The sequence below is a fragment of the Hyperolius riggenbachi genome, chromosome 6 (assembly GCF_040937935.1).
Source record: "Hyperolius riggenbachi isolate aHypRig1 chromosome 6, aHypRig1.pri, whole genome shotgun sequence".
Lineage (NCBI taxonomy): Eukaryota > Metazoa > Chordata > Amphibia > Anura > Hyperoliidae > Hyperolius > Hyperolius riggenbachi.
Genome location: NC_090651.1, coordinates 272959684 through 272983305, shown reverse-complemented (window position 1 = coordinate 272983305; position 23622 = coordinate 272959684). Strand labels below are relative to the sequence as shown.

Genomic DNA, 23622 nt, shown 5'->3' with positions numbered 1-23622 from the left:
AAAGAAGCAGAATGGCAGTTACATCTTTGCAGGGGCATATCTGGGTAATAGAGAACCTATGGCATAGAGTGAAATTGTGCCCCCCCCCCCAAGTTAGAGCCCCCTTCGACTCTATAAACAGTATAATTTATCATATTCATTTGTTATTGTGGCCTGTGTTTTTTGGCTTGCGATATTGCTGAAGTTACTTTTTTGGAAATATCTCTTCTTATTCCCTGTACTCTATTCTAGCACTAACCTTCCCCTCTTTCAACACCTAACACTAACCTCCCACTCAAGTCCTAACCTTGGCATGGTGGCGAAACACAGGGGCAGCCATAGGGCCCATGGTACTGTGGTGCCCATGGCATAAATCATACCTACACCCCTCTAGATATGCCTCTGCATCTTTGTACTAATATACATAGATGAGATGCTGGTATGTTACAAGGTTAATTCCAAGGTCTTGGAAATTCTAAATGAGAACTTTGAAACAAAAAATCTAGGTAATGTGAAACATTTCCTTGATATGCAGATTGAGAGAGATGAAGATGGGAGTTTTCTTCTTGACCAAAGTCGTAAGATAGAGGAAGTGATTGAAACTCTCGGGATGAAAGATGTCAAACCAGCTAACTATCCTATGTACATGTAGCAGCAGCACAAGCAAATCAAAAACATATTTGGCTAAGACAACTTTTGGACAACTTGGATCAAAGAAACAGAGGCTACACCAAAACTTGAGGATAACCACGGATGCATTGCACTCGCACAGAGGGAACGAGTCAATCTGAGAACCAAGCATGTAGATGTAAAGCATAATGTCTTGAAAGACTTACAAGCAAGATGAATTGTAGTATTGTCCAACTGAAGATATGACATACAACTGTGGCAGTTATTAGATTGTGAGCTCCTCTGAGGGACAGCTAGTGACAAGACTATATGCTCTGTACAGCGCTGCGAAAGATGTTGGCGCTGTATAAATACTAAATAATAATAATAATGATAGCAGATGTTCTTACAAAGTCTCTACCCATGAAAAGACATTTAGAACTGATAAAGAAAATTGGGCTGTCAGTTTCAGGCCGATTCACACGGGCTTCTAGTGGCGTCCCTTTTGCCGGCGACTCGTTCAGGAGCTTGCACAGGCTTCCCGTCGCAATGAGCGTTTTTTGACTCTGCAGGGGGACACGAAAACATGACGGTAATTGACCGTAGGTGCTTCCAGGGTCGCAGGGAATGACAGGGAAAATCAGGATTGGAAACGATGATAAATGATACACGCCACCCAATACAAACGCTCCGATTCACTTGAATGGGAGCGTTTGATGACGAGTTCCAGATGCTGGCAGTAAACGCCCACCAAACATCTGTGTGAACCGGCCCTTAGGGTACGTGCACACACAACATTACATGAAAGGCTGTGTTTTATGTCATGTGCATATTTTTGTTTTTTTGTGTGCGTTTTTTTGTGCATTTTTAGTGCATTTTTGGTGTGTTTGCATTAGTGTTTTTTTTTACCGCAGATGCATTTTTCAGCGTTTTGCATGTGTTTTAATGTGTTTGCGGTTCGCATATAAAAAATGCATATGCGTTTTATATGTGCTTTTCATGCCTTTTACGCAAATTAATAGGAAGACAACAGGAAGCGGAAATACATCCCATAACAATTTTTTTACAAAAAAGCATGTAAAAACGCATAACATTGCGTTGCCATTGACTTTTATTATGTGCGTTTTTGATGCATTTTTGCATACCATGCAACAAAACCAGCGTTTTTGAAAACGCACGCATATAAAATGTATATGCGTTTTTTATATGCGTTTTTTCCTGCCCATAGACTTCCATTAGCAGCAAAAATGCAGCGTTTTCCACAACGCTAGCGTTTCTGCTAAGTGTGCACCTAGCCTAAGGCTAATCTGTGGAGAAAAAGTGTTGCTAGTATCAAAAGGATTACTTAAATTGCAGTATAGTAAAACAACCACAAGATGTCACTGTGTATGTAAAGTGCAACAATAATCTCTATGGTATTATTATTTTCTGTGATCATTCTGTGCTCCTCTCTGTTCTAAGTAAACTGCATTATCTGATGGTTGTGTATGATTTATTTCTGCACGTTTTCTTCAGTAAAGAGTTCTAACTTGTTATACTGGGTGCCTATCTGCGTGTACCTACAACTCTGCTCCATCATGTTATAGGCCCAGTCACCGGATGCCCAGATGACATAGATCGCAGAACTTCAGGCAGCCCTGGCGAACACCCAACAGTGATCCAGTGATCCATTATCTGATGGCTGTGTATAATTTATCTCTGCACGTTTCTTCAGTAAAGAGATCTAACTTGTTATACTGGGTGCCTATACAACTCTGCTCCACCACAAAGGAGGAAGAGGGAAACCCCATTAGGATCCAGAGGCTTTCCCCTACCAAAGTGCGTACCCCCCAGGGGCTCATTTTTTAAAATAATTACAGATTTTTTTTAATGTTTATTCTGAGAAGCATACGAAAGGTACATATTAAAAAAACATGGCCCGTTTTCACAACTGTGGCCATATTTATACAGAGAAGATCATTCTGACCAAAAATAAAGTTCCATATTCTTAAACACATCATAAATTGTATAGAGGAGCATGTGTAGACACACTGTATAACGGAGCTGGGAAAAAAGGGCGCAGGCAGCTAGTGGACAAAAAGGGCGCCGCCATTCACTCCCATAATAAATAACGTTTAATAGGCGCCGAGCAGGAAAAAAGGGCGCCGGAGCTAAATAAAGTTTACAAACGGCGCCCGGAGCTAAATAAAGTTTACAAACGGCGCCCGGAGCTGTTTAATGATTTATAACTGAGCTTGTATTAATTTAGGTTTATAAAATGCACCCGTGCCGAATAACGTTTATGAAAATACTAAATGTATTTATCTTATTTAAATAATTAAAACATTATTTAAAGTTTTATCCCTTACTGTTTTTAAAACATTATTCACAAAATAAAGCGATCAGTGCGTAATGTAAATTGGAATATATTTTTTGCATCCATAATTAGTAAAACATTATTATCCACATAATAAAGGGGGGTCTTAGGTTTAGGCACCAACAGGGGGGTCTTAGGTTTAGGCACCACCAGGGGGGTCTTAGGTTTAGGCACCAACAGGGGGGTCTTAGGTTTAGACACTAACAGGGGGGTCTTAGGTTTAGGCACCACCAGGGGGGTCTTAGGTTTAGGCACTAACAGGGGGGTCTTAGGTTTAGGCACCAACAGGGGGGTCTTAGGTTTAGGCACCAACAGGGGGGTCTTAGGTTTAGGCACCAACAGGGGGGTCTAGGGGTTAGGGATAGGTACAGGGAGGGTTCTGTGTAAGAGTAGGCTTAGGTATAGTTTTAGTAAAATTTTAGTAATAATTACTAATGTTTTACAACACTTATTACGAACGTACTTATATTTATATCATCGTTATAAAGAATATTTTCAGATTTTATTATAAGAACAAACCATAAATGAAGGTTATTCACAATAATATACAATTATAACAATTAAACATATATTATTGTTTTTTTAATAAACGTAATTATAAGTTTAACTTTAGAAATAGGCAAGATTAACGTTTTCACAATTTCCGATTTTATAAACATTATTTAATGATTTATAATTTTGTTAAACTTTATTTGTAAACGAAATATAGCACACTATTTTTATAAACCCTATTAATGATTAATTATTATTTAGAGTTTACACCCCGCGCCCTTTTTGTCCAGGCGCCCTTTTTGTACGTACGCCTGTATAACCATTATAACAGTGTAAAAATAGTCCAGTGTACCCTGTTGACTACAATGCACTTTAAATTCTGCTATTCTGTAGAATACAGAAAAATCTGCAAATTCCCCTCATCCCTAATAAGAAGGAAGGAGCTGTGACATTGGGAGCCTATGGAGAGACACTGCTGTACAGTGATAGGCTGCATTGCAGAAGAGGAGAGAACCCGGTCATGGTAATTTTGCTCTGATGCAGTCGCTTTGCATATCCAGATGGCGTGGATTTAGGCCCCATTCACATTACAAATGCGGACAGGCACGCATGTGGAACGCAACGCGTACGAACGCACGCCATACGCGTTTGTATGCATTGCGTGGCTGATCCCATCACTGAAAAGTGAATGGGACAGCCACGCGTTTTGCCAAAAAATGCGTGCAGCATGCGTTGCCGGACCGCACAGGTCCGCAACGCATGCAGTGTGAACATCAGACAGTGCACTCTATGCACTGTCTGATGTCGTGCGTGTCGGCCACCTGCACGTGTTTCCAAAACGCGGCTGGAAACGCGTGCAGTGTGAACGGGGCCTTAGAAAGGTGGTGGGCATATAAAGATAAATATCGCCTTCAACATTTGTTATACCATAGGGGGATGAGATACAAAATCTGTGCACACTTTAATCTGACCACAAAATCTGGTTGTGGTGGTGGTGAGGGGTGTTGGTGGAGCTACAGATACTGGCCGCACTTCTTGCCGAGTGGTGACAGAGCTGGATTAAGGCCAAATGGGGCCCTAAGCAAAGTGGCAGATTTGGGCCCCCCATCTCTCAACCCCCCCTCCCCCCCCCCCCCCACACACACACACACATAGACACACATATATATATATATATATATATATATATATATATATATATATATATATATATATATATATATATACATATATACACATATAATGATATATATGTGTAAAATGATCATGTCATAATTCCACATCAATGAATTAAAGAACATTGCTGAATGGCAGTGCTGCCTGTCTCCAGGCTCCTCTGCTCACTTACACTGACCTGCCTCAGCCTGCGCTGTGCGCGCTCTCCAACTACTAGTGTTGTCCGGATCATGAACGATTCGGATCTTTGATCCGAATCTATTTTGTGAGTCGAATCATCCGAATCATCAAAATGAGTGATTCGGATCGAAAAAGGGGCGGGGCAAGGAGCGACTAGCCCCCTCTCAGCGGGCAGCGGGGTCCTGGAAGCAGAGCAGGGACGGATCGCTGAGTTGGAGGGGAGCCAGCCTTGCAGCCACAGGTAGATGAGAGAGAGGGGACATGGGTGCCACTGCCAGATATGTGTAGAGCACACATACTGGCACACATACTGGCTGCAATGTGCTGCCCATTATAGGCTGGCTGTTCCGTAGTGCTGCACAGTGATCACATTGGAAACTTTTGGCTCAGCACAGCTCAGTAACTTTGCAGGCACTGTGATTGAAAGGCGATATGATCCTCCTGCACTGGCATTAAACAGCTGCACTTCACTTCTGGGAATGCTTTCTTTCACTGCGACGTTTGCTTTCAAAGTATACAGATGAACATATAGGTGAAATATATGTAAAGCATATGATTGCAGCATGTGGGTATTGTGTGCAAACAAACATTTCTGCTCTCTGCTCCTCCCTCCTCTGTCCACTCCCTGCCCTCTGTCCATCTTCTCCCCTTCTCTGTGTGTCCACCCCCCTCCCCTTCTCCTGTCCACAGCAGGGAAAGACCTGTCCTGCTGTTCATTTCACCCCCGAATGCTTCTGTAGTAAAATGATCCGAGATTCGGATCAAAGATCCGGATCTCTTCAATGATCCGATTCGAATCATCCGGATCATTGAAAAGATCCGAACTTCCCATCTCTACTAACTACTGAGCGGAGGGAGGGGGAGAGCGAGGGCCAATGACGTCAGCAGCAGCTGACGTGATGACGAAGAGGGAATGGGGACGCCGGCGCACGCTGATTCGCTCTCTCGCTGAGCACTGGACTGGAGAGCATCTGTTTGCAATGGCAACGGCGATGCTCAGCCAGCCTCAGTATTTTTTCTGTAGGCAGAGCGGAGCACAGGGAGCGGGCATGGTGCTGGGCAGGGATAATTGTGCACTGACTCACTGGCTCAGCGCAGCATGCTGGTGATGGGGCCACTAATCTGATCCACATACAGCACAGCAGCCACAGCATTCTATGCGGCTCAGAGGGGGCCTTTTAGACCCCGAAAGGGGCCCCAATCAGGTGCTTGCGGTGCCTGGTTGATGGTCCGGCCCTGAGTGGAGAGGGGGGTTGGGTGGGCGACAGATACTGGCTGCACTTCTGGCCTTGCTATTATCAATTAGTGGCACTTGCTCATCACTGTATTATGATGAATACAGGTAACCATTACCATGATATAAATAATATATTATTAGAATTGAGATATTGTGAATCTAATACACAATTACTGGGCAAAACAAGTGCCCTTCCCCATATGTGTAACCTTTCCTGCATTCCTATCAGCCTCATTCTGCTGACCTGAACTTTCGTGGCTTTTGTGGTGCAATGTTTTGATTGAGCATTCAGCAGTTAGTCATTTCTCAGACTCTACTGTGAGCAATCACGCTGGCAGATATGGTATACTGTCACTGTTATTACCCTACAAATTCAGAAAATTGCTGTGGCTGCCTGCCAGACCTACTGATAGTTGTACGTCATCATCTCAGAAATCATCCACCTATCTGACCTATTTCCACACTGAGATCAATGAGGACACGTGAGGGGACCAAAACCTGAGGAGGAAGAATAATGAATGATGCATCACTCACTGGACTTGTTACACAGGACTCAGACATAGCTGTGGAATGCTTCCTTTGTCTTGTGTGTGTGCTGTGCTAGCACGAAACCCTTACATGTATACAGACAATAACCATATACGGTACAGTATAATCTCATTATAAGAAACTCTGATATGGTAAACATTCGGATATAGTAAACTAACTCTCTAGGTCCAATCCCCATTAAGGATATGGGAGCAACAACTGCAATAGTAAACTCTGATATAATAAAACCTCTGTTATAGTAAACATGTTTTTTGACCCCCTACATTGCGCTGACTCTGGATATAGTAAACAGTGGGAGGTGCATGCGTCATATGTCAGTGTGAAACCCATGGTCGGCCGCTGTTTTCAGGCTGGTTGCAGGTGAGTTGATTCCTATTCTGACAACATTTGTAAAGGTAGCCATACACTGGTCGATTTGCCATCAGATCCGACAAACAGATAGATCCCTCCCTGATCGAATCTGATCAGAGAGGGATTGTATGGATGCCTTCACTGCAAACAGATTGTGAATCGATTTCAGCATGAAACCGATCACAATCTGTGAAGCTGCCGTGCTGCTTGGCCCATATATTGACCTACTACTGTGTTCTCCAAAATTGATTGCCTGATGAAGCAAGATAGTGACCCGTGAAACGTGTTGCACACTTGGACATTTTTCAATAAATGTTACTGTTATTTTAATAACGTCTCATTGTCCGGTCATTGTTTACCTGAGGGAGGTGAGTCCACCTACTTACCCCTTTTTATGCGGATTTTAATTATTTTATCCTTGATGGTGCCTCTGTTATACCTATCTTACTACTGATCTAGTCCACCCTTGGTGGAGGGGTGTATCCCCATTTTCTTATGTCTACAGTGAGCGACGTTTTTACCACCTGAGTGGAGTCAGGTCATAATTCTCCCCACCTGCCTTTTCAGTGGTGCCTGTGTGGCGACCCATACTTGTGAGTATAATAATGTTCATTTGTGCAATATACCTTCATTTATTTGATATACTACACCATATTGGGCTCTCGGTTTCATTTTTGTCTTTCCAAGCCATAAACAAAAGAGGATGCAGCATTACAACTTCCACTTTGCAATTGCCGATAAAAGTATTGTCACGGTCCTTCCATGGGATTGTACGCACTCCCGGGTATTTCTTCTCTTGTTAGCAACAATGCTCCTGGTAACATGTGGAGCGCAGTTCAGGCTTCTTTCACTTGTAGTGCAGATCAGAGTGGGCCCACTCACTGCAAAACTAAGAGTGGAGAGTGGAGTGCTAAGTCCTGCCAGCAGAGGTATTGGAGCCACTCACATTAAAGATGAGAATGGCTTATCATGATTGACTGCATTTTGAAGAGAGGCTTCATGATTAGCTCAAGTGTGAGCAGAAAGTTTTGCAGGACATGTGCTGCAAGCAGTGGCGTAGCAATAGGGGTTGCAGAGGTAGCGACCGCATCAGGACCCTTCGGTCAGAGGGGCCCTGAGGGGTCCTCCTTCAAGCACAATATTAGCTCTCTATTGGCCCTGTGTTGGTAATAATCACTTCTATAGATGCTTTAAAGAGTAGTGATCATTAACAAACAGTTTCCCATCCCCTACTTGCACCTCTGACACAGTTGTTCTCCTTAGCAGGTTTTGGTGCACTGTATTAATTGTTATGCATAGAATGCTTGGGGGCCCCATGTAAAACTTGCACCGGGGCCCATAGCTCCTTAGCTACGCCACTAGCTGCAAGGCCTGCCCACAGAGATATCTGAGCCATTCACAGGAAGTGAGTGGCTGCCTCTATTCAGTGATGGCTGCAATTTTTAACGAGCCCTGGATACTGTACCAGCAATTTGTCCAGCCTGGCTATGTAGCCCTAAGGAATACTTTACCTTGTAGTCCACTAAATGTACTGTACAAGTGCTTGTACTTTAACTCCAATGGGATGGCAGAGCTGGTCCTTTGCAGCAGAGAATGTCCCAGGGCATGCTGGACCATTTCTAGGATAATTTCTGATATAGTAAACTTCTGATATAGTAAATCACTTTTCCTGGTCGCTTGGAGTTTACTGTAAAGAGATTATACTGAATACTATAATGAAACACTAAGTTTGTTAATTTAGACACAATGGGCTTGATAAAATTCCCTTTTTCTCCTACACCTTCTCCTAGGAGATAATTTTTCATCTTCTGTTTAAAACAACATTTCAGCACTCTGCAATTGAAAAAGAGCCAAAACGCTGGTGGAAAAGTAGTCAAAAGTATTTACTTGCTGCTGGCTTCAAATGCATTTTATGTGAAAATGTGAAAATATCACCTAGAAAAAAACTTGGAGAATAATTGAATTGGATCAGGACCACTGTATCTTCTGATTATTACGCCACATAAACACTTCCTTTATTTAAAAGGAATCTAAAGTGAAATAAAAGTGGCCAGTTTAATTTACCTACAGCTTCTTCCAGCCCCCTCCTGGTCTCTCGCTGTCTTTCTGCATCTTCCATTCAGCAGTGAGCGGTGCCCTTCTGGAAGCTGCATGAGCTGCCCTGGGTCGCCACCCTCTGGCTCATGCTCCAGTGGAGGGGAGCGTTCTGCACTTGCGCAGTTTGGAATAATTGCTATTGTCTGTGACTGGCCCAATTGGCCTGCTTTTGGAGTGGCACAGTGGCTGAATAGTACAAAGCGGGAAGACAGCGAGGCACCAGCATGACTATAGGGGGCTGGTAGAAACTGGATACTTTTACTTCCTTTTAGGTTCCCTTTAAGCATTTAACATATCTTTCTATAAGATTTTACTAAGTTAAATTTACTTACAGTAGCTAGTGAAAAATGTGACAATTCTGACAGATTTTACTGTAACTTTAGTTCTTAGCTTTGGGGTCTAGTCCATTACTTTCCCTCCCACCACAAGCACCATTATAATCTTGTCAGATACCTGTCTACTTTGTGGAAGTTAATTTTGCTTCAACACTGAATACCCAAACCAAAGCTGTTTTAACTTTGAATTAATATACAGTACTAATAAATATATTAATATTAATAAATAAAAAATAAGTAATTTTCCTCTTACAAAGGACCCTGCCCCTTCTGGCCCTGCAGGAGTTGTTTGAACTAAACATGATAATAATGCTCTCACACGCCTATTCTGGAACTAGATTGAGAGTGTGGGCTCAGCTGTCATATGAGCACAACATCCGCATTAGCCTAAGGTAGCCATACATCATGCAAAACTGATCGGAGAGAGATCTCTTGGCTGCCACAAACTGTAGGCCAATTCCCCAATCAATTTCAGCATTAAATCTTTTGGAAATCAGCCTTGTGACACTGCCCCGTTCGACTCGCCGCTCCCGGCCACTGTCCCCCTAATGTCAGATGAACCCGGTGCCGATGGACACAGTGTATTGCACGTAGGGCGTGTGTGCAATATGCCGACAACCACGTGGGGCACAAATGAGGAAGAAGAGTGCGGAGCGGCAGACACTCAGGGGACAGCGTGACACAGGTAAAGTATTAATGCACGGGCACCGGGTCCATCTATCATTTTGGGGGATGCGGCTTGAGGTTTCTGCATGGATAGCATAAGAATTATATGGCAGTTGCTATTAATGTGCTAATGAAGCTGAGATAATTGGGCTTATCCATGGGCTGGCTTATCCATGGGCTGGCTTATCCATGGGCTGGCTTAGGGCCCACACACATGCCCAACTGATGGGCCATGCTATACACATGCGTGTAAAAGGTGTAGCTGACAACGCTCTGTGTTGCTATGCAGGGGAGTATTTGGACTTCCAGCAGCGAATGCATGAAATCACACGGCAGGCGGGAGATCGGCGAACAATGAGATCAGCGTTGCTGGGGATGGGTAAATCCGTCCAGCGGGTCACACACGGGTTGGGCATTGGGGATCATTGGTGGCTGTACACATGGGTGACTGTCGGTTGAGGCGGTCGTTATCAGCCGCCTCAGCTGACTCAAGTTAGGCGTGTGTACGAGGCTGTATACACAAGTATATACAGTATAGCAAATTACTATCAGCTGCAACTCTGCCATCTGTCTTGCTTACGTGACTGATGTGTTTCTACATACCAGGCTTCCAGGTTTTTACTGCCTTGCCATACTGTCCTTCCATCAGTGTTTCTTCTGTACATGTGCTGGCTGCCAGGAAAGAGTGGAGTAATCTCTCACAGCCAGCTTGTGATTCAGGTCAATGGGACTCCATGGAATTCCTGAGCTTTTTAATGTCGAGGAAGTATTGCAAATCAGCCTGTCTGGTTGTCTGCCTCGGGTCATTGTGATCTGTCACAGTTTCACAGTGATCACAGGTCAGAAATGGAGTCAGAAAGGTATTTTTTACCCTTTTAATGCTAATTGGCTCAAGCCTTGAAAGGGTTTCACTTTCCTCTGGATCGGTTGGTATATGTGAGAGGGTCGCACAGTGATGTACCAATCTGTATTGTATTTATTTACTTTTCCTGTTCAACTTAATGGTTGAATGTCTTTTTTAAACCAAGCTATGTATGTAAATGTATGGCTTATTTCTCTATGTAATTACATATTTTGACATTGATTTGTAAGGGGAGCTCTGTACAGGTTCATTGAAATGTAATTCTCTGCACAGATTCCCTGAGATTTGGTGCTCTGCACACAGTCAATGAGATTTGATGCCCTACAGATGTTCATGAGGTTTGGTTATCTGTACAGATTCCCTGAGATTTGGTGCTCTGCACAGATTCACTGAGGTTTAGTACTCTACTGAGTCTCAGTCAAGGTGCCCATACATCTAGCGACTTGGCGGCCGATCGACCATCCGATTCGATAATTATTACGAAAATCGGTGCCGCCAAGTTAATGCCCAATCAACGATGTGACCAATTTGGGACCGAGCATGTGGATCAGACATGCTTGAAGATGTCGGGCTGTCGAGGTTGGTCAGGTGCACGGTGGTAATGGTGAGCAATATTGGAATGAGCGTTGAACGCGACAAATCCCCCCGACGCTACATAAAATTGATCCGAAATAGGTCAATTGGTGTATGGGCAGGTAGCAGATCTTTCTCCGAACAGATTCCATTAGAGAGTGAGCTACCTCTTAGTTAATCTGCCCATACATCGTCTGGATGTCAAATAATTGGTAATCTACACAGATTCACCTAAAGTAGTTACTCTTTGATCCAAGGTGTATGCTAGTTTCTGGGTAGAGACAAGTTTTTTGTTTTTCAATGGAAATATTACAGTAATGAATGTTTGTTTAAAATGCAAAGGATTCATTTATAAAGATGCATGATAATAGGAGATTGTAGTAACTGATATCAAAGTTGTTCTCTTGCCTGGGGCCCAGTATGGCCTTAAAGGACATCCGAGGTGACATTTGACATGATGAGATAGACATGTGTATAGATAGTGCCAAAAACACAAGTGACTATGCTGTGTACCTTCTTTTCTTACTCCGCCTGAAAGTGTTAAAAATCAGGTATGCAAGTGACAGCTTCTGTCCGGATCGGGACTGGGTCAGAATATAGCCTACCCTCACTGATAAGGAATTACAGCCATAAAACACTTTCCTGTCAGTAAATTGCTCCTGAAGCGAGAAAGAGATAAAAAGGGTCCATAGTTCATACATTTTAGCTCTGGCATACTTCATTGAATGTGTCATTGAGCAGAGAGAGACAATGAAACAGTAAAAACTTAAAAAACTAGATTTAAATATAAAATAAAACTGTGGGATATCTTATAAAGTCATTTTAATGCTAGGTACACATGTTATGTTTTTCCGATCGATAGATGCGTTCAACTGATAAATTCCATCATGTCTGGTATTACTCTTGATCGTTTTACTGCTCGATTTCTCATAGACGTGAATGGAAAAAGATAAGAAGAACGAGCAGAAGATAAGAGAATCAAGTGGAGAATTGAGCGGAAAAAAACGACCGAGCGGTGAATCGAGCGGAAATAACGTATCATGTGTACCCAGTATTAGGAGAAGGAAGATAGATAAAATTGTTTAGCTCATCAGTTTATTTTCACCTCGGATGTCCTTTAATCCATCTATGCAAAGAAGAAATCAAATATTGGCAAGACTCGCAGTGTGCATGGATGTGCAAATGCACTGATCACCAGATGGAAATGGAGAAGGCCAAAAAGACAAAAACAAATGTATGCATTGCTTCAATGACTATTAGTATATCCAGGTTTTAGAATGGAAGGGACCAAAAAGTAACCTTTTGTACTCAGCTTTAAAGTGGCCATACACTAGTAGAGGGCCACTAGATTCGATCATCAATAGAGTCAGATCAAATCTATCTGATCCGTGTCACACAATAGGAATAGATCTTTAATAGATTTCGGTATGAAATCTATTAAAAATCTATCGGACTGCAGCGTTGCATTGATCAATCCAGCACAGCGCTATTGGCTGTCGATTGGTAGCCAGTTGATCGATATCTTCCAATCAAACAAAAGTGATATTAGATTTAACCTCCTTGCCGGTTCAATTCCTCCGGCAAGGAGGCAGCACAGGAGGGTTTTTTTTTTTGGTTTTTTTTTTTAAATCATGTAGCGAGCCGAGGGCTCGCTACATGATAGCCGCTGAGCAGCGGCATCCCCCCACCCACTCCGATCGCCTTCGGCGATCAGAGTATGCAGGAAATCCCGTTGAGAACGGGATTTCCTGCAGGGCTTCCCCAGTCGCCATGGCGACGGGGCGGGATGACGTCACCGACGTCATGGACGTCGGGACGTCATAGGGAATCCCGATCCGCCCCTCAACGCTGCCTGGCACTGATTGGCCAGGCAGCACATGGGTCTGGGGCAGAGCGGCTCGGCGCGGCAGATTGCGGCGGATCGGCGGCGAGCGGTGGCGATCGGAAGTTACAAGCAGCTAGAAAAGTGCTAGCTGCTTGTAACAAAAAAAAAAATTATGCAAATCGTCCCAGCGGGGCCTGAGCAATCCTCCTGCGCAGGTTACCCCGAACTGAGTTTGGGATAACCGGCAAGGAGGTTAAGTTCATCTGGGACAACGTATTTTCAGTGACTTTTTGTTTGGTATGTGATGGAAGTCGGTCTATTATTAAAAAATAAAATTAATAACAAATAAGTGAGAAAGAGGTAAGGAGAAATATCTTAGGCTAAGGTCACACTTGTCCATGCGGAAAACCATCAGTTTTCTGCTATGGGCGTTTTTTGCATTTTTCCTGCGTTCGTTTTTATGCCTTTTTCATACATTTATGTTTGTGTTTTTTCATTAATATTCATATTTAACAAGTAAAAAAAAATAACTTTCAAATAAATTTTTACCTTATTTGGGCAAAAATGCATCAAAAAAAAATTTCACCAGCATTGCATGCAGAATACATAGGGCCATATGCAATCCATTTTTTCACCCGAGTTTTCTCCTAGGTGATATTTTAAAACTTGTCAATAAAATCCTATTTAAACCACCAGTAAGCAAAAAAATACTCAAAATAATTTTGATAATACTTTTTACCTACTTTTTGATACTTTTTTCCATTGCAAAGTACTAAAAAGTTATTTTAAATCAAAGGTGAACATTTTTCTCCTAGGAGAAAACTCAGGTGAAAAAGTGAATTGCATAAGGGCCATGGGGCCATATGCAATTCACTTTTTCTCATGAATTTTCTCCTTGGTGATATTTTTAAAATTGTCAATAAAATGCCTTTTAAGCCACCAGGAAGCAAGAAAATACTTTATAATTTTTCATCTTGAATTTAAAATACTTTTTCAGCACTTTGCAATTGAAAAAGAGTCAAAACAGGAGTACAGGTGCTATCATAATTATTTTTAGTATTTTTTTGCTTGTTGGTGGTTTACATTTTTGTTTTATTATAAGTTGTGAAAACTCGGGTGAAAATTGCATATGGCCTAGTATGCAGAAAGAATGAACTTGTTGATCGTTTTAAAAGTGCACCTAAAAACACATTTGTTTGACTCTGGTCTAAGTATATCAGAGTCCCAGGCCTATTCAATATCTTTTTCTCTAATGAGATATTTTCACATCGTATCAATAAAATGTCTTTTAAACCATAAACTATAGAAAAAAGTTTGATTTTACTTTTTCGACTACTTTTTGAATTTTTTTCAATTGCAAAGTGCTGAAAGGTTTTTTTCTGTAGACAAGATGTAAAATTCTCTACTAGGTGAAAACTCGTGAGAAAAGTTAACTGAATAAAGGCCCCCAGGCCCATATGCAATTCACTTTTTCACCTGAGTTTTCACACAATGGGCATGATTCACAAAGCTTTTTCACTTGGGCCTATTTGCAAATAGATTTTTCTCCTGACTTTTCTCCTGACTTTTCTCCTAGGTGATATTTTCAAATTTGTGAATAAAATGCGTTTTAAACCACCAGCTAGCAAGAAAATACTCAACATGTTTCTCATAGTACTTTTTTTGACTACTTTTTGGTATCTTTTCAATTGCAAAGTGATGAAAAGTTATTTTAAATGAAAGAGGAATAATTATTTCCTAGGAGAAGACTCAGAAGAAAAAGTTGATTGAATATGGGCCTGTTTTCACGTTATTTTTATGTTACACTTTCTTAGCTCCCAAAGAGCAAAAATATAATATAATTAAGGTAAGAAAAGTAATATTTAAATAACGTTAATCAGGAACAACTTACTTTTAGTGATTACTTTGCTTGCAAATGTGCTGAAAGGTTATTTTTATCAATTAGGTGAGAAGTTTTGTAAATAGAGCCCATTGTCATAAAATGCCTTTTAAGCCGCCAGCAAGCAGGAAAATACTAAAAATAATTTTGATAGTACTTTTTCACCTGCTTTTAGGTATTTTTTCAATTGTAAAATGCTTAAAAGTATTTTTAAACTCCCTGGCAGTCTATTAAAACCGCCAGGGTGGTGGCGCAGCACTTTTTAAATTTTTTTTTTTAAATCACGTAGCTAGCCTAGCACTAGCTACATGATAGCCGCTGTACAGCGGCATCCCCCTACCCCTTCCGATCACCTCCGGCGATCAGAACAATCAGGAAATCCCGTTCAGAACTGGATTTCCTGTTTGGCTTCCCCTGTCGCCATGGCGACGATTGGGATGACGCCATAGACGTCATGACGTCTGGGGGAGTCCCGATCCACCTCTTAGCGCAGCCTGGCGGTGATTGGCCAGGCTGTGCAAGGGGTCGGGGGGGGCTGTAGCGCGGCGCGGAGCGGCGATTGGCCTGTACACACAGCTAGCAAAGTGCTAGCTGCGTGCAGCAAAGCAAAAAGTGTGCAAATCGGCACACCAGGGGCTGAGAAATCCTCTGCGGCGGCTTACCCTGTGCTCAGCTCGGGGTTACCACTAAGGAGGTTAAAGAGAATTTGAAAATGTTCTCCCAGGAGATAACTTAGGAGAAAAAGTTAACTGAATAAAGGCCCTTGGGGTTGATTCACTAAACTGTGCTAATGCATGACGCGATCACGCTAAATGCATTACGCGTGTCACAGTGCGCACAGAACTTTAGAAACATCACATCACGCAGTATAATTCCATAGCGAGTGCCGGGGATACATTTGTCAGCTGTTTGTGGCCTATAAATGCTTTGCTCATCAGCACCAGCTTCATACTAGTTTGTGACTGGGCAAGTAAGTGTTATTTGTTTGTATGTGTCCCTTAATTTTTTCATTTTGTTTTTTAATTTAGTTATTAAATTGTGCTCATATGTACAATGTCATGTTTTTTGTTGTATTTTTGTTTTAATTCACTGTGGGCAATGTAACCTGTGCTTTGTGGTGTGTGCTGTGTCATTTTTGTGTTATGAATGTACACTGTGAACTTTGCTGTAATCACCGTTGTCGCTCACTTGAGTTAAAGAAATAACAAGCGCGTAAACCTTTAACACGCGCATTATGAAATAGCACTGTTTAGTGAATCAACCCCATAGTGTTTTATGAAAATTCAGCCACTTTCTCAACAACAGAAAGTGAACAAAAATCGTGAGCATCACTGAGGAAATGTTCTTAGATTAAAAAATGTTAAAGTGTGAAAGGTTTGGGCATTTTGTCAATAAATCTGACTGTCAACAGGTATGAGGTGAGGCTTCTTTGGCCTCAAACAGGCATGACAGAGGATGACGCCATAACCTGACTGGTTGATACAGGTTCTGTGTTGGAATTTGCATAAGCTTTTGCCTTTGTATGGAGCTGTAGAAATGTGGTTGGATTAGATGGAAGTCCTGTAGCCCTGTGAGAAATAGTCAGTCTGGAGGTTCAGGTAGGCCCCTGAGCACACATGCTGCATTTGAACTTGGTGACCCTGAGTTGCTTCAGAAAGACTTCAGTGAACTGCATCACCCAATGCATACATCGTCTCTGCATATCCCAGCTTATTGTACATCTAACGTGTTAAAACAATGTGGTGCATTATGACTAAGCATGACACCATGAAATTTCCACAGTTTTGTTTATCTGTGGCCATCAGGAGGAAATCCGTCCTCTTTCAGCTCTTCACTCGGCTAATTTTGTGCCTCCCATATTTCTTTCCAGACTCTGTCAAAGCTACTGGCGAGAAGATCAAATTAGGGATTATTTGTATACCCTGGCATGGCTGACATGACCAACCCTCCCTGGGTGGTATACAGAGTTTGGGGGAGGGGTTTATTAAGCAGGGAACACACATAGTTAAAGAGGAGCTGTTAGCCATGCTTTCTCAGAAAAAACAACAACACATATATAAGTAGAAAAATACTTGCTCTACTTACATAACATATGTATTACACTGTCCACATTTTGATTTTAGTGATTTGTGTACAGTAAAACAAGAGAAAATCCTTCTTAGCATTTCCCATTTTAACTGTGGCAATTTTCAAGCCAATCCTGATGTAATTTCCTCCCTCAAGCCTCATACACACGAGGCACAAAAGGAGGCAAGCAACAAAAAAAAAATAAAAATAAAAAGCAGCGACAGCTCGTCGCCAGGTCCCTCTGTGCTGCAGCCGTACACATGGCGCACAGAGGGACAGAGATGCGGTGGAAGCTGTCGCCGAAGGTCCCTCCCCCCGCCGGAAGCTCCGCTCACTGTGTGTGTGTTGCTGTCGCTTGTCCTCATACACGCGGCGGACTAGTGACAGTTGCGGCGAAGTTGCGGCGACAGCTGTTGCTGGCGACAGGTCTGACGGGCGACGGTTCGGGGGACGTGCGGCATACACACAGGCGACCTGTCGCCGCAACAAGCGCGTGCCACGTGGTTGCGGCGACAGCCGTAGCCCGTGTGTATGAGCCATTACTCTCCTCTGCCTGATTGTGTATGCCTTGCCCGCCCTTTACTATAGAAAGTGCATTGTCTCAGCATGAGAAATATTGGCCAATCAGAGAGGAACAGAGGTGTGGGAGGTGAAAACAGGGGGGAAAGAGGCTTCAGGCAATCAGGCTGCATTAGTTAAGTCTGAAGGGAAAGTAAAGAAGCAAAAAAGGACAACCCAGCATGCCCTGCAACTTCCTTTGTGTGTACCAAATAAGAGTCAGGCAAACTGGGGAATGATAATTTATCAACAAGAAAAGTAATAGTGATTTTAATTTTTGTATTGCCTGGTTAGCATCCTTATTACTTGTTTACCAGATAAAAATAAATAATTGATTTTTGATTTTATGCCCGACAGTTACACTTTAAGATTGAAGAGTGGAGCTTCCAGCAGGACACAAAGAAAACATATAGACCAGCTACAAGTACTTTGAAATCCTACTTTCAGAGAGTATGCACAACAAAAGAGCATGGATGAAATCTAAACAGTGTCAGAGCCACTGTTATAAAGTCAGAGCACCCAGGAGTACATCAGAAGCCTGGTGGCCTGGATGAGCTGCTTAGAGATGTCTTATGCTAGGTACACGATGCAATTTTTCAGACAGATTTACTGTCAGATCGATTATTTCTGACAGGTCCAATCTAATTTCCATTCGATTTTCTGATCAATATTCTGTTCACTTCCATGAAAAATCGTTCAGAAAATCGATTGGAAATCAAATCGAACCTGTTGGAAATAACCGAATTGACAGTAAATCTGTCCGAAAATTTCAGTGTGTGTACCTAGCATTAAAGGAAACCTGAGATGAGATTAGTTTTGGTATTTTTTTTCAATTGCTAAGTGCTGAAAAGGTTTGTTTTTGATTTTTTCTGTAGAGAAGATGTAAAATTCTCTACGGCCTGGTGCACACCAAAAACCGCTAGCAGATCCGCAAAATGCTAGCAGATTTTGAAACGCTTTTTCTTATTTTTCTGTAGCGTTTCAGCTAGCATTTTGCGGTATTGTGAATTGTTTTTGGTGTAGTAGATTTCAGATATTGTTACAGTAAAGCTGTTACTGAACAGCTACTGTAACAAAAACGCCTGGCAAACCGCTCTGAACTGCCGTTTTTCAGAGCGGTTTGCGTTTTTCCTATACTTAACATTGAGGCAGAAACGCATCCACAATCCAAAAAATGCCTCACCCCGGGAGTATGCGTTTCTGCAAAACGCCTCCCGCTCTGGTGTGACCCATTCCATTGAGATACATTACCCTAGCGGATCCGCAGCCGCAAGCAGATCGCAAAACGCAGCCGAACCGCTCTGGTTTGCACTAGGCCTACTAGGGGAAAACTCATGAGAAAAGTTAATTGAATAAAGGTCCTGGGCCAATATGCAATTAACTTTTTCCCTGCATTTTCTCCTAAGTGATATTTTCACACCTTGTCAATACACAGTAATGCCTTTTAAACCACCAGCAAGCAAGAAAATTCTCAAAATAGTTTCTATAGTACTTTTGCACCTACTTTTTGGTACTTTGTCAATTGCAAAATGCTGAAAAGTTATTTTATATAGAAGTTTAAAAATGATCTCCTAGGTGAAACTTCGGGAGAAAAAATGCATTTGGGCCATTGTCTCTGTTATATTGCACACCATACTGAACAGTGTGCCTAATCATGCCCATTGCCAACATAATACTGTATGCAAACACACTAGTGTTGTGGCCACAGCTAGGCTGCAGAGTGCTACTCTTGAATGTCCATTGTTATATTGTAATTACATTGCACCACAGATTCCCATTGTTATGTTGTCCACCTGCATACTGTAAACACCTTACCTCATAATACCCTTCCACTGAATATATAAAAAACAAAAGTTTGCTTTCCTAAAACAGAAAGAATTTGCAATAATTCAGGTTGGAGTGAGCTCGAGATGTCTCCCAGTGCATCACTGCTGAATATATGCAAATTAACCATTGTCACCCTTAGAAGCTAAACACACCTCCAGAACCGCTGGAATGCAATGATGTGTCAGCTTGTTAATGTGTACAGAGCCATAATAATCCAACATGCATACAGACTGTTTCGGATTGTTTGATCCTCATCAGTGCATGGCATGAATTAATTTGGCTCTATGGAGTAGGGCTTGTAAATCCGAGAGGTACAGACTAACCAACAAGCTCATGGTGACCCAGAACTTATTGGAGTGTGTAAAGGGACTACAATGGTCCTATAAGCCCCCTTACTAAGATGTTAAGAAAAACAAAAGTTTGCTTTCTTAAAACAGAAAGAATTTGCAATAATTCAGGTTGGAGTGAGCTTGAGATGTCTCCCAGTGCATCACTGCTGAATATATGCAAATTAACCATTGTACCCTTAGAAGCTAAACACACCTCCAGAACTATATATAAAGGGGCACATACACTCAGCCGATTTCCGGCCTATCGATCGATCGAAATTGTTCGATTTGCGGTCAATTTCAATCGATCTGACATGTTGGAAAATTTAGGCTTATCTTTTGAGATGGCTTATCATTTTGCATTGGACCTAATGGAAATCTGATGGCAAAAAATGCCATCAGATCGATTTTCAATAGATTTCATACTGAAATCTATTGGAAATCTCTGTTCCTAGTAAAAAATGATCCTAAACACATCAGATAGATCAGAAAATCTATCTGATGATCTATCTGCTGCTAATCTAACAAGTGTATGGCTACCTTAAAGTGACTCTGTAACAAAAATTACAACGTTTTTTCTACCATCCTACAAGTTCCTAAACCTATTCTAATCTGTTCTGGCTCACTGCAGCTCTTTCTACTATAACCATCTCTGTAATAAATCAATGTATCTTTCCCCTGTCAGACTTGTCGGCTTGTGTCTGGAAGGCTGCCAAGTTCTTCAGTGTTGAACTGTTCCTCTATGCACACTCCAGTGTGTGTTTTATTTACATAAGCCAGCAGCTTCTCTGCTATCTTATCAGTGATAGAAGAGAGCTGGATAAAAATCCTCCTCTGGAGGCTGTGAAAGGAGCTGGTCTGTCACATACTGAGGAATTAATGACATAGGCAGAGCTGTCTGCAGGAAGCCTGTAATGTTCAGTGCATGAGAGAAGCTGGGGACAGAAGGTAAATACACACAAGTGATCTCTTGAGATTCAGAAGGAAGGGTGTATACAGCCTGCTTGTGTATGGATGTATTTTCTATGTGTGGACATGCTGTACATCAACCTACTTTCTGTTTTGGTGGCCATTTTGTTTGTTTATAAACAAACTTTTTAAAACTGTTTTTGAATACTTTTAATGCGGCGGGGAGCGGTGAAATTGTGACAGAGGGTAATAGGAGATGTCCCCTAACACACTGGTATGTTTACTTTTGTGCGATTTTAACAATACAGATTCTCTTTAAAGGCTCGTACACACGATCTACTTAGGGAACAACGGGTCCGGCAGACCCTCCCGCGGGGCGGGCGTTCCATCGACAGTAGAGCATGTGTACAGTCTGTCAGGCAGAATGATAAGGCTGTTTCTGAACGATCCGCTCAACGCTTCAGAAACAGCCTTATCAGTCTGAAGACAGACTGTACACACGCACTATTGTCAGAACGACCACCCAGCGGGAGGGTCTGACGGACCCGTCGTTCTCTTTTGTAGTGCGTGTGTACGAACCTTAAGGCTAAACACTCAATGCCAAGCCCTCCCATTGTGTCCAGTTCTTATTTCAAGTATTCTTTACTTTAGTTTCCTGGCAATAAGGCTGTTTATGCATGAATAGATGCTCATGGACTCAGCTGATCTTGTGGTCAAGTATTTGAAATTTATTGGCTATTTCTTGGCAGATACAATAAAAGACAGGCATAAGATGTGAAGGCTGGTACACACCATGTAACCATGTAATTTTACCTTCAGGGCCTATATCGTGAAAAAGATTGGATGGGGCAAATATATATATATATATATATATATATATATATATATATATATATATATATATATATATATATATATATATACCGCCTACATTGCTCCCTCTTCTTACCCCGCCCTTGGAAGTTGCTCCCTCCATGACAGATGACGTAACCCAGTTCTCAGCTGTTGTCTACGTGTTTGTACTGCATTGGGGCCTCACAGTATCACATGCAGGACCGAGTTTGATCCTGACAGATGACACAACCCTTTTCTCAGCTGTTGTCTATAATGTGTTTGTACTGCATTGGGGCCTCACTAAGGCCGCATTTGCCATAAGGCACTGTAGGCACATGCCTACAGCCGCTTGATGATGACAAGGCGACTCACTTCCTTCCACTAGTGTCTTTCTCCCTCCTTCAGAGTCCTGAGCAGAGTGTAAATGACAGGTTACTCACCCAGCTCTTGGCATTCCACTGACTAGATCTCCCTTCAGTTGGGTGCACCACTAGCTATTTAATACTGAGCTTCCTCTAGCTACCTAATGCTAAGAGACACCTGTAGCTACCTATCAAGGGCAAGGGAAGTAAGGGAGAAGTGACATCTTGGCCAGCCAGCACACTTGCGGTGCAGGTCAGCAGGGTTTGTAGGTTCATGAAGGGAGAGGTTTAGGGTTCCTGGACATCTGTGCCTATAAGCTCCTGTGATGTAAATCTGGGACTGGGCCTCACAGTATCCCCTGCAAGATTAAGTTTGATCCTGGTATATGACACAATGCATATTGCAGCTGTTGTCTATGTGTTTGTACTGCTTTGGGGCCTCACAGTATCAACCGCTTGACCGAGTTCAATCCTGGCTGGCTTAAGCTCAATTTTGGGAGGAAGCAATACACTTATCAATACGTTTTGCCAGGATTCTAACCTATCCAAAGTTGCTAATTTACCTAAATTAAAGAAAACAAGAGTTGCTTTCTTAAAACAGAAAGAATTTGCGATAATTCAGGTCAGAGTGAGCTTGAGATGGTTAAATCTGCCTGTTATTGATTGACTCCCACAGGTCCAATAAATAATTTAGGTAAAGACTAACCAGCAAGTTCATAGTGAACCAGAACTCATTGGAGTGTGTGAGGGGCTAAAATGGTCCTAAAAGCCCCCTTACTAAAATACTAAGGAAAACAAGAGTTTGCTTTCTTAAAACAGAAAGAATTTGCGATAATTCAGGTCGGAGTGAGCTTGAGATGTCTCCCAGTGCATCACTGCTGAATATATGCAAATTAACCATTGTTGCCCTTAGAAGCTAAACACACCTCCAGAATTTGCATATAATCAGCAGTGATGCACTGGGAGACATCTCAAGCTCACTCCGACCTGAATTATCGCAAATTCTTTCTGTTTTAAGAAAGCAAACTCTTGTTTTCCTTAGTATTTTAGTAAGGGGGCTTTTAGGACCATTTTAGCCCCTCACACACTCCAATGAGTTCTGGTTCACTATGAACTTGCTGGTTAGTCTTTACCTAAATTATTTATTGGACCTGTGGGAGTCAATCAATAACAGGCAGATTTAACCATTTAGCCTTTGTTTGGTCATCTGTACTTCATTAGGGCCTGTACACACTGCCGCGCTTGTGCTGTGCTTTTAAAATCGCATGCATTTTTTTATCGCAAGGTCTTTTGAAAAATCATGAAAAGCGTGAAGACCTGTACACACTGGTGTGCTGCGATTTTTCTATTTTCATGAATGACGTGATTTTTTTTTTTTTTCATCATAAACCATTTTTATTAAAGTTTGTTCACAAAATTATTACAGAAAATGTACATCTTTATACATAACTCAAAGTGTAATGCAAGAATCCCATGAACGTCAATATCGTACAAAGAAGAGGAAAAATATCTTTTCAGTATACATCATAGCACCTTGTCCAATGAATGACATAGTCACTTTTCCATATTG

The 23622-nt window shown here is 42.0% G+C and overlaps 1 protein-coding gene across 6 annotated transcripts in view; it reads right to left on the bottom strand.

The window, feature by feature from the left end:
• SMIM35 (small integral membrane protein 35) overlaps positions 1–23622 on the bottom strand; it is a 129336-nt gene that overhangs the window by 41503 nt on the left and 64211 nt on the right. The window contains exon 2 of one of the 6 annotated variants that reach the window (XM_068240878.1): positions 11976–12121. The exons of 4 other annotated variants lie outside the window; for them this stretch is intronic. The gene's annotated coding sequence lies outside the window, so the exon portion shown is untranslated. Of the gene's footprint in view, positions 1–8440; positions 8463–11975; positions 12122–23622 lie in introns of those variants that run through there. One more of the 6 variants, XM_068240882.1, reaches the window with a different exon arrangement.